Raw genomic sequence first — 11,303 nt, forward strand, 5'->3', positions numbered from 1 at the left:
TGCGAATAGAGTTAGCAACAGAAAAATAATAAATTTGACCGCCATGCATGAGATGCTGCAGTACTTCACATATCTCAGTGTTTACGACCTCATATTTCCTGAACTTTGTGTCGTACAATAATGTTTTGCAAGTAAATTCGGTGGTATGTCTGAATACCGTGTACGGAATGCGTCGTCAATTAAGTTAGTAATAAAGAAGTAATAATTTAATGTGCCGCGCTTAATGCAGCACATTTACTGCATGAACAGAAATATGCAATCAGCGATGAACTTTTTTCCTTTCATAATTTTATCGGGGTTGTCAGCGAGGAACAGTCTCACATAGTTTGAAATTACCTGCAAACTTTGTTGCAAGTCATTAAATGCTCTCATTCTCAAATACCGGATGAAGAAAGTTTGCAAATTCGCACGTCGTGAGCTGTACTACTCTTTCATCCCCACCCCGCCCCTTTGATACGTACGAGGATTTTAGCCTGAAAGCGATTCTCTCAAAACAGTGACATGTCTACCAAGTTCAGTTGAAATTGGTTCAGTGTTTTAGGAGCAGATGTGAAACATACATACATAAACATATACGATACACTGTCTCATCAAAGGCATCGAGAGACCCCTGTGAATTACAGAATTGATCACTAGCTGTCACGAGCAGCAGCCCTGTCAGTAGAAAAGGAGGTGGGCAGTGTTGTCAGTAGAGAGACAGTAACAGTCCGCAGCCCGTGGTCGTGCGGTAGCGTTCTCGCTTCCCGCGCCCGGGTTCCCGGTTTCGATTCCCGGCGGGGTCAGGGATTTTCTCTGCCTCGTGATGACTGGGTGTTGTGTGATGTCCTTAGGTTAGTTAGGTTTAAGTAGTTCTAAGTTCTAGGGGACTGATGCCCATAGATGTTAAGTCCCATAGTGCTCAGAGCCATTTGAACCATTTTGAAGACAGTAACAGCAAAATGCGTCGGTCGAGAGAGCTTTGTTATTACGATTGTGGGTTAGTTGTGGGACGTCGCCTGAGTAAAAGGTTATCGCGGACATTTCAGCCTTTCTACATCTACCCGAGTCTACTGCAGGTGATGTGTATGTGAAGTGGAAATGCGAGGGGACAACCTCAGCAAAACCACGACCAGGCAGGCGATCCGGGACCGCCGAGTATTGCGGAGGGTGGTTATAAAAATCATACGAAATTAGCGAAAGGAAACAGAAGCCCACCCATCACAACAACGGTGCATAGGGAGCTAAAAATATGGGGCAGAATATTCGACTAACTCCTCTTAAGCCACACTATTTTGAGATCACAGCTAAGCGACGCATGAAGTGGCGTACAGAGCGAGGCCACTGGACAACGGATGACCGGAAATGAGTGTTTCGAAGCGATAATCACGCTATGCCTTGTGGCAATCCGATGGAAGTTTTTGGCCTTGGAAGTTGCCTGGAGAACGTTCTGGACAACGTTAACTGTCATAATCTATAGTATCAACAGTGAAGTACGGAGGAGGTGGGTGGTGTTACGGTATGTTGGTGTTTCTCGCCGTTAGTGTGTGGTCACCATATTGCGCATACGAAAACGGTAAATGCCAAAGGATATGAACACATTTTACAACACTACGCTCTCTGTCCAGTACTGGAACAGTTCGGAGGTAATGACTGTATAACTGTGTACCTTTTCATAAAGGCCTGGCATGGACTTGACTGCTCTGAGGCTCGATCTCAACACCTTTTGGATGAATTAGAACGACGACTTTACCGCAAACCTCAGCATCCTACGTGACTACTGTCTTAGGTCTGTTGGTTGATGTTGGAATAACGGGGCTGGGAGGCAGCCCAACAGCTAACATAAAGAGTATGAATCGGCATGAAATTTACGTAATGAGAAAAAAAATGGTTCAAATAGCTCTGAACACTATGGGACTTACCTTCTAAGGTCATCAGTCCTCTAGAACTTAGAACTAATTAAACCTAACTAACCTAAGGACATCACACACATCCATGCCCGAGGCAGGATTCGAACCTGCGACCGTAGCGCCTAGAAACGCTCGGCCACCCCGGCCGGCTTACGCAATGAGAGATAATTACTACTTGCAGTACTGCAATTAAAGCATGAATTCTTTTTGAAACTAAATTGGTACCGTGAACAGTCATCCTCGCCATACGTGCTTGCTGGCGATTCTCAACAAAAGACTTCTAATAAACACATGCCCTTTTCTTAACCGTCTCCAGGTAAACCAATGAAAACAGCTAGGAAAGGGAAAGGTGCAGATGACGATAAATTAAGATATGTTATGGTTTGTTTACTTCTGTACGTTTCAAATGGTTCAAATGGCTCTGAGCACTATGCGACTTAACTTCTGAGGTCATCAGTCGCCTAGAACTTAGAACTAATTAAGGGGCTCCGGAACGCCCTATACTTGCAATGTTAAAATAACGCTTATAAATTACATCTTTCCTCACAAAGTATTTGAGGTAGGAAGTTGAACTTTTTACAGATTATTTATTGGAATATGGGCTACAACTTAACACAGGGATTTTACAAAATTTTAGTTCAGTTATTAAAGATGATTTTTTTCAATTGTAATCAAAATTCACAACATTTTTTTTTGCAATTTTTTATTTATATATTCAAAAATATACAGTTTTTTGTAAAAAGGCTGTGTTAAATTATGCAGAAGGTACTGTGTAACATTTACTGAAAGTTTGAAACAAATATGTTTGGAAGATCCTTAGAAAACATGTAATTAGTATGAGAAAATAAAAGTTTTGGAAATCGAGCGACAAAGATTGGATTAACTTTTTAGTGCATTCCAGGTCCATAGGATGGATTATCTTCATCCTCTCAAACTCCTCCTCCAGCTTCCTCTTGTTCCTCCTCCTGTTTACTCTTGCTTGTATTTCTAGACTCTTTACAGCCCTGTCTGCAGCCCGAAGGCGTTCCTTGTCTAAAGCAAGCATCGCTCGTACCATGTTAGAACCTATCTTCATTCCCATATTTCTAAATACCTTTGGCTTTCCAACATTTCTCCTTTTCTTAAAAGCCTTCAGAGGATTTCTAATAACTTTACTTTTACTCATTATTATACTTCAACAAAACAGAGACTCAAGAAACAGAATTAATTACGAATATTTTCGAGATAACGACAGAGTAAATAAACATGAAACAATCAACAATCACACCAGCGATATATATTGAACCATCACAGGTTAGCCACAACACATACTTTATCTCACATCACTAAAATGTACCTGATGAACACGGACGTTAATAATAACACCATTTGACAGCAGTTTAACAGCGCCACAGTGGGTCACGCCCATGTAGAACACATTTCCAAAAAAATTTAAAAATAGTTGTAGTCTTCGTAATTGAATAAATTATATATCTATTAAAAGGTAATAGTCTGCAGATTCAGAAAACGCAAAAAAGTAAAAATTGAACTTTTCATGATTTTGAGCCTTTCCGGAGCCTCTTAAACCTAACTAACCTAAGGACATCACACACATCCACGCCCGAGGCAGGATTCGAACCTGCGGCCGTAGCGGTCGCTCGGTTCCAGACTGTAGCGCCTAGTACCGCACGGCCACTCCGGCCGGCCTGTACGTTTCCTCACAGAAGATGTTCAAACAGTCCACAGACAACTTCTGTGCATGTTGGTGCTCTTGTAAACAGGTGTTGTGTCGCCGATCGGAGCTCAGTTTTGCATTCCTTTACCTGGACACAAGCATGTAAAATACGAGCGAGAAGTTCCTCTCTTGTGTCCAGTCTGCGCTTGTAGACGTCGCTCTTCAGCCACACCCACAAACAGTAATCCAATGGGGTAAGATCGGGTGACCTCGGTGGCCAAGCAATGACTCCACGGCGACCGATCCAACAACCAGGATACGTTGTGTTGAGATACTGTGCCACTGGGCGTATAGAATGTGCAGGAGCTTCGCCATGCTGAAAGTACATACGAGCTCTTGTTGCCAACGGGATATCTTCCAAGTATTCTGGTAACACATTTTGAAGGAACTCAAGACACCGTGTATCAGTAAGACGGTTATCTAAAAGAACTGGACCGATGAGTTGGTCATCAATAATACAGCACCACACGTTGACTGAGAAACGTCACTGAAAATTCGTTTCCACGCTAGCGTGCACATTTCCATTTGCCCATAGATGAGAGCTGCGCGTGTTGTTGATTCTGTTGCACACTCTGCCGATGAAAGGGATTTGTGGAATACAAAGTTGGGTAGCAATTCTCCTAGAGCTAGTAGTAGGGTTGCGTTCCACTACTTGAAGAATGTTCTCAACTTCATTGAGAGTTTGCTGTAAGGGACGTTCAGAGACAACATTTACGCTTGGAATCGTACCACGCTCATGCAATCCGTGACACACCCTGCTAAACACCCTGCTATCTGGCACTCTGCGATTCGGAAATCGTTTCTGGTATTCTCACACAGCAGCTCTGGAATTCGCATTGGACAAAACATAGACAAACACCATGTCAGCATACTCTGCATGTGTGAAGGTCCGTGGCATTTTCACTGCACAAAACTGTATTCGTTGTTCACGTAACTACACTGTAGTACTGTGCACTACGACAAACACTGTCGGACTGAGACTTGAGGTAAACAACTGCACCATGCGCAAGTGAACTGCGTACTGACACGGTTAATAAGGTCGACGCTACACGTACCCCGTTCCTAGTTGTTTTCATTGGTTTACCCGGAAACAGTTATGAAAAGGGCATACGTTTATTAGGAGTTTTTTTAAATTCAGAATCATCACTATTATCACCCCTCCTAGCGTGTACCTTTCCTCCTGGCTCACCCTGTATATATGACAGAAGTCACAATTAAGCTACACTGACATCACTGACTAATTTTTTGTGGTTGCCGATCATACAGTCCATCCACTAAATCTTGATGATTAGTACCGATGAAATTCCCTGAATGCTTTTTCTGCAGGCGATGCCTCGGGGTGGAATCTTGATACTAAGATGTGTTTTATAACCTGTGATGTCAGAAATTGCTTCTATTTCTGTCCTATAAAGTATGAGGCATTATCAGTATGTGTTACTCGTGGCTTTCCTGTCCTCGTCAAGTAATCTTCTTCGATCCTTTTCCTGATGGAGGTCGCTGTTGCACTACATACAGCGTACATCTTAATATGCTTTGTAAAAACATCAAATATTGCTACTACGTATTTTACTCCACCCTTGCCTTTGGGATAGGGACCAGCCAGATCCAGAGACACGGAATCTACAGGTTTCTCAGTTAAAATCGGGTGAAGCTCGGTATGTTTAGAAGAGTCAGAATCATTCTGCGTGGTGTCTGTTTGTTCTATATCGTGTCTCCCTACCACTTTCGCGCAATGACGCTCTGAGCGTGTTTTTTTAGGGAATTGGCTAGTTTGAACCTGGGACCTGTTGCTGGTAAGGAGACGTCAAACCACACATGACATGTAGAGTTCAGAAGAGTTCAGTGAGACTAGCGATGATATAACCAAATACTTAATGATTTCAGCGTCAGCTCCACCGCACTCCATGTAAAAGAATCTTAATATTAACTAAATTTAGTGGAAGGGGTTCAAGGCTTTCCTATTTTTAGTTAGCTGGTAAAATAACGTCGAAAAAGCAGTTAAGTTTACCATTGGAAATTTTATTCTACTCACAAAACATTGTTTATAAATTGCACTATTGATAAAAGGAAATGTTTTAATACAGGATGATAAAAACCAACTGCGCTCAATAAAAATGTGAACGAATATTCCCTGAGTGGGTTTCCAAGTTCTGCAATGGATCGAAGGATGACCTATGCCATATCACATCTATAATCTAGGTTTAAATTAAGTTTCACAAAAGAGAAAACTATCAAAAAGGTCTACAGTGACCCTTAATTATCTTTAATTACTTAACTAACTTGTCGTAAATTACCGTGGCTGATGTGGCTTCTCAATAACTATATAATAGAAAAATGATCGCGATTCAAATTTTTACTTCAAGTGGCAAATGTGAACACCATGAGCATTAATTGACGATCGACACTAGTATTACGCAAAAAGGGGGTGTAACACATGAGACTTCTGCAGTTCTGAGTGAAGCTTTATGCGCTGTTATGCGGCATCGCGTGCGTTCATTACCTTGTCGGTGTTCGTCAGGGGGCGGCAGGCAGCACAGCTCCACTCACCTCGCCGTCTCGGAAGCAACTCTTTCCTAACTTCTCCTTACTACAATTTACCGAAGTTGGTTTAAAAAAACTATCTGGCTGTGTTTTGATCTGACCAATCAGGGTCTCAATGTTAACCTTAAGCTCCGCCTACAAGAATTCTGTCTATCCAATGAGAAACGTTATACTTTTCGTGGTGGGGCAGTGTTTTTAAAGTTTGCAACGTAACAGAGACGCGAAAAAGTCTCACGCTAAAACTTGCAGCTGGTGTGGTCCTTTTAGTGTTATCGTAAGATCTATACTGTTCTTCTGGAGGGCTCTATCTTTTAACATGGGCTGGGGGGTGGTCCTGACGTAACAGAGACGCGAAAAAGTCTCACGCTAAAACTTGCGGCTGGGGTAGCCCTTTTTGTGTTATCGTAAGATCTATACTGTTCTTCTGGAGGGCTCTAGCTTTTAACATGGGCTGGGGGGTGGTCCTAGCCGTTAGCTGGCGACGTGGGTGTCCGTCCCTTATCGTAAGGCCTTCCAGCTTAACACGGTTCTGCTCACGGCTTCTGTTCTCGTTTCTCTCCTCGGAACTGCGTCTGTCTCACGGTGGGAAGGTATGACATGCATTTAGGCATTCTTGTGTTAGTCTGTGGTATTCCATTTGCTCACTCGTTACTCGTATTACTTTGGTTAATTTAATGTCACGATTTATTCGGAGCTATGTGACATACTACTGTATTCGCTTATCATGTCAGGGTTTCATGGAAGGTTCAAATGGTTCAAATGGCTCTGAGCACTATGGGACTCAACTGCTGAGGTCATGAGTCCCCTAGAACTTAGAACTAGTTAAACCTAACTAACCTAAGGACATCACAAATATCCATGCCCGAGGCAGGATTCGAACCTGCGACCGCAGCGGTCTTGCGGTTCCAGACTGCAGCGCCTTTAACCGCACGGCCACTCCGGCCGGCTTCATGGAAGGTGTTGGATTTGCCTGACACCTTACAGAGTCAGAATGTTTCACCTTCTGACACACTATACATTTTTGTAGAACTTGAAGTAATCGTCGTCTCAAATTTGGAAAACAGCAATGTTTATCTATCTTTTCGATACATTTACTTACCCCATAGTATCCTCACACTTCATAAGTGTACGCTATGAATTTCTCAATGCACATTGTTCTGAGGCAGGATGTTAGCGATGGAATAAAACATCTTTATATCCCCTGCACCACATTTTTACCTGTTCATTGCTTTCCTGTGGTTGGTTTTATATGACCTTGCTCCATCTTAGGTCCCGTTGTTGCACGTTTTTCATTTGTCTGCAAAATTTACTCTTGTCAGACTGTTGTATTTTACTTTGCATACGCAACGATCTTATCTCAGAATCACTGTTCCAAAAACTCACTAAATTTATCTAGACATTGAGGTAACCTTGATAGAGCATCGGAAATGACGTTCTGACTGCCCTTGATATAAATAATTTCGAAGTTAAATTCTTGCAGATATAGACACCACCTTGCCAATCTCCTGTGCACTAATCTGCAGGTCAACAAAAATGAAAGGGACTGCTGTTCACAATATACTTTTGTACCCTTATCCCATAAAAAAGTACTCAGATTTTTTGAATGTCCAGACTACTGCCTGACTTTCTAATTCTGATACAGAGTATGATCTTTCTGCCTCAGTTAATGTGCGGCTAGCAAAATTAATTACCTTTGGAAATATCTTACCGTCTTCCTCTCTCATATGGAACAGGCATGCCCCCAGACGCTGCGATAAGGCATCTGTACACAGACAGAAGTCCTCCATATCGGGGTTAATAAGTCTATTTGCATTCACTAATGCTTCTTTAATATTATCGAAATCATCCTGGCACTTGTCATTGTAGTGAGTGTTTATAAATAATGCAGCAGGAAATACAAACTGGACTGTCAAACTGTCACATCAGACCCCTGCTTCTGCTTGACCTTCTGACGTTTTTATTAAATCGACAGAAAATGCCTTTTCATTTACATTGACGTAACATTTACCACTTACTATGTCAACTTGCGTCTTACAAGTCCTAAACGTGTCCATTCCAATCAAACAATTTACTATTAATATGTCAATGATGAGGAAATTACATTTGACAGTAAAGAACCTGCTCTTCGTACAAGTTTTCCTGAACTCCTTCCTCATGTGAGTATAAATCATCTTTCATGTCTCCTTGTTCGTCGTATCACTCAAAACATGCGTTTATAAGTGTATTGCCCCCACTCACTACCTGGTCAGCAGTGTGGGGCCTCACTGCGACCGGTTGGAGTTTTCTGCACTGATCTCAGTGACCGGAGTAATTTCAGCGAGCTGTACAGTGTGAGTGGTGTTACGCCAATTCGTGTCATTGGCTGTACATGGCCCATCTTCAGGCGAATTCGTGTTGGTAGTTGCGAAATTATAGTTCACGCTATTGTGCTGTCCAAATGTTAGCTGCAGCACAGCGCGCAGGATTTGATTCTTACCGACCGCTTGCCAATGCATCGGCCGGCTGTTACCACTTACGGGCGGCGGAAAGCCTTGTACTGGCGGAATGTTGTTCGATTGTCTGTTGTAATTGTTCCTGTTCGTTTGACAACCTCGCTTAAATCTTTTGTTTTCCCATTTCCATTACCATATCCATCCCCTTTTTGAACGTACTGTGTCGAAACTGGTTGCCATGTTTGTTGTGTAGTAACATTATTACACTACTGGCCATTAAAATTGCTACACCACGAAGATGACGTGCTACAGACGCGAAATTTAACCGACAGGAAGAAGATGCTGTGATATGCAAATGATTAGCTTTTCAGAGCAACCACACAAGGTTTGCGCCGGTGGCGATACCTACAACGCGCTGACATGAGGAAAGTTTCCAACCGATTTCTCATACACAAACAGCAGTTGACCGGCGTTGCCTGGTGAAACGTTCTTGTGATGCCTCGTGTAAGGAGGAGAAATGCGTACCATCACGTTTCCGACTTTGATAAAAGTCGGATTGTAGCCTACCGCGATTGCGGTTTATCGGATCGCGACATTGCTGCTCGCGTTGGTCGAGATCCAATGACTGTTTGCAGAATATGGAATCGGTGGGTTCAGGAGGGTAATACGGAACGCCGAGCTGGATCCCAACGGCCTCTCATCACTAGCAGTCGAGCTGACAGGCATCTTATTCGCATGGCTGTAACGGATCATGCAGCCACGTCTCGATCCCTAACAGATGGCGACGTTTGCAAGACAACCATCTGCACGAACAGTTCGACGACGTTTGCAGTAGCAAGGACTATCAGCTCAGAGACCATGGCTGCGGTTACCCTTGACGCTGCATGACAGACAGGAGCGCCTGCGATGGTGTACTCAACGACGAACCCGGGTGCACGAATGGCAAAACGTCATTTTTTCGGATGAATCCAGGTTATGTGTACAGCATCATGATGGTCGCATTCGTGTTTGGCGACATCGCGGTGAACGCACATTGGAAGCGTGTATTCGTCATCGCCATATTGGCCTATTACCCGGCGTGATGGTATGGGGTGCCATTGGTTACACGTCTCGGTCAGCTCTTGTTCGTATTGACGGCGCTTTGAAACAGTGAACGTTACATTTCGGATGTGTTACGACCCGTGGCTCTACCCTTCATTCGATACCTGCGAATCCCTACATTTCAGCAGGATAATGCACGACCGCATGTTGCAAATCCTGTACGAGCCTTTCTGAATACAGAAAATGTTGACTGCTGCCCTGGCCAGCACATTCTCCAGATCTCTGACCAATTGAAAACGTCTGGTCAATGGTGGCCGAGCAACTGGCTCGTCACAATACGCCAGTCACTACTCTTGATGAACTGTGGTATCGTGTTGAAGCTGCATGGGCAGCTGCACCTGTACACTCCATCCAAGCTCTGTTTGACTCAATGCCCAGGTGTTTCAAGTCCGTTATTACGGCCAGAGGTGGTTGTTCTGGGTTCTGATTTCTCAGGATCTATGCACCCAAATTGCGTGAAAACGTAAACACATGTCAGTTCTAGTATAATATATTCGTCCAATGAATACCCGTTTATCATCTGCATTTCTTCTTGGTGTAGCAATTTTAATGGCCAGTAGTGTATTTACACGTTGATTTCCAAAGATGGGTTGAGGTGTTTGTTTAACTGCTGCTTTATGTCACCATGGTGCCTCTTGATAAATCGGGACACTGGAATCCAAAACTGACAAAAAGTACTCAGTGTCGTGTTGGTGTGTGGTTACTAATTTTTCCCTTATTCGTGGTGGAAGTCGGCTCTTTAATATCTTCAATAAATCCACCTGTGATATGGGAACGGTCAAAATTCTGGTCTTATTTAAATACTTTTGGAAAACCCTACAAGCTTCCGTTATTGCTATTAAATGGAGCCGGGTTAACGGCTTCCGACCAGTACTTGTCTAAGAAAGCATGTTAAAATTGCTCGTAACTATGACGATGTTCTGTCATTTGAGTGGCCCACAAAAGAACGTCGCCTTGGGTGCAACCAACAACAAATACACTCCTGGAAATGGAAAAAAGAACACATTGACACCGGTGTGTCAGACCCACCATACTTGCTCCGGACACTGCGAGAGGGCTGTACAAGCAATGATCACACGCACGGCACAGCGGACACACCAGGAACCGCGGTGTTGGCCGTCGAATGGCGCTAGCTGCGCAGCATTTGTGCACCGCCGCCGTCAGTGTCAGCCAGTTTGCCGTGGCATACGGAGCTCCATCGCAGTCTTTAACACTGGTAGCATGCCGCGACAGCGTGGAAGTGAACCGTATGTGCAGTTGACGGACTTTGAGCGAGGGCGTATAGTGGGCATGCGGGAGGCCGGGTGGACGTACCGCCGAATTGCTCAACACGTGGGGCGTGAGGTCTCTACAGTACATCGATGTTGTCGCCAGTGGTCGGCGGAAGGTGCACGTGCCCGTCGACCTGGGACCGGACCGCAGCGACGCACGGATGCACGCCAAGACCGTAGGATCCTACGCAGTGCCGTAGGGGACCACACCGCCACTTCCCAGCAAATTAGGGACACTGTTGCTCCTGGGGTATCGGCGAGGACCATTCGCAACCGTCTCCATGAAGCTGGGCTACGGTCCCTCACACCGTTAGGCCGTCTTCCGCTCACGCCCCAACATCGTGCAGCCCGCCTCCAG

Source organism: Schistocerca nitens, chromosome 2 (genome assembly GCF_023898315.1).
Source record: "Schistocerca nitens isolate TAMUIC-IGC-003100 chromosome 2, iqSchNite1.1, whole genome shotgun sequence".
NCBI lineage: Eukaryota > Metazoa > Arthropoda > Insecta > Orthoptera > Acrididae > Schistocerca > Schistocerca nitens.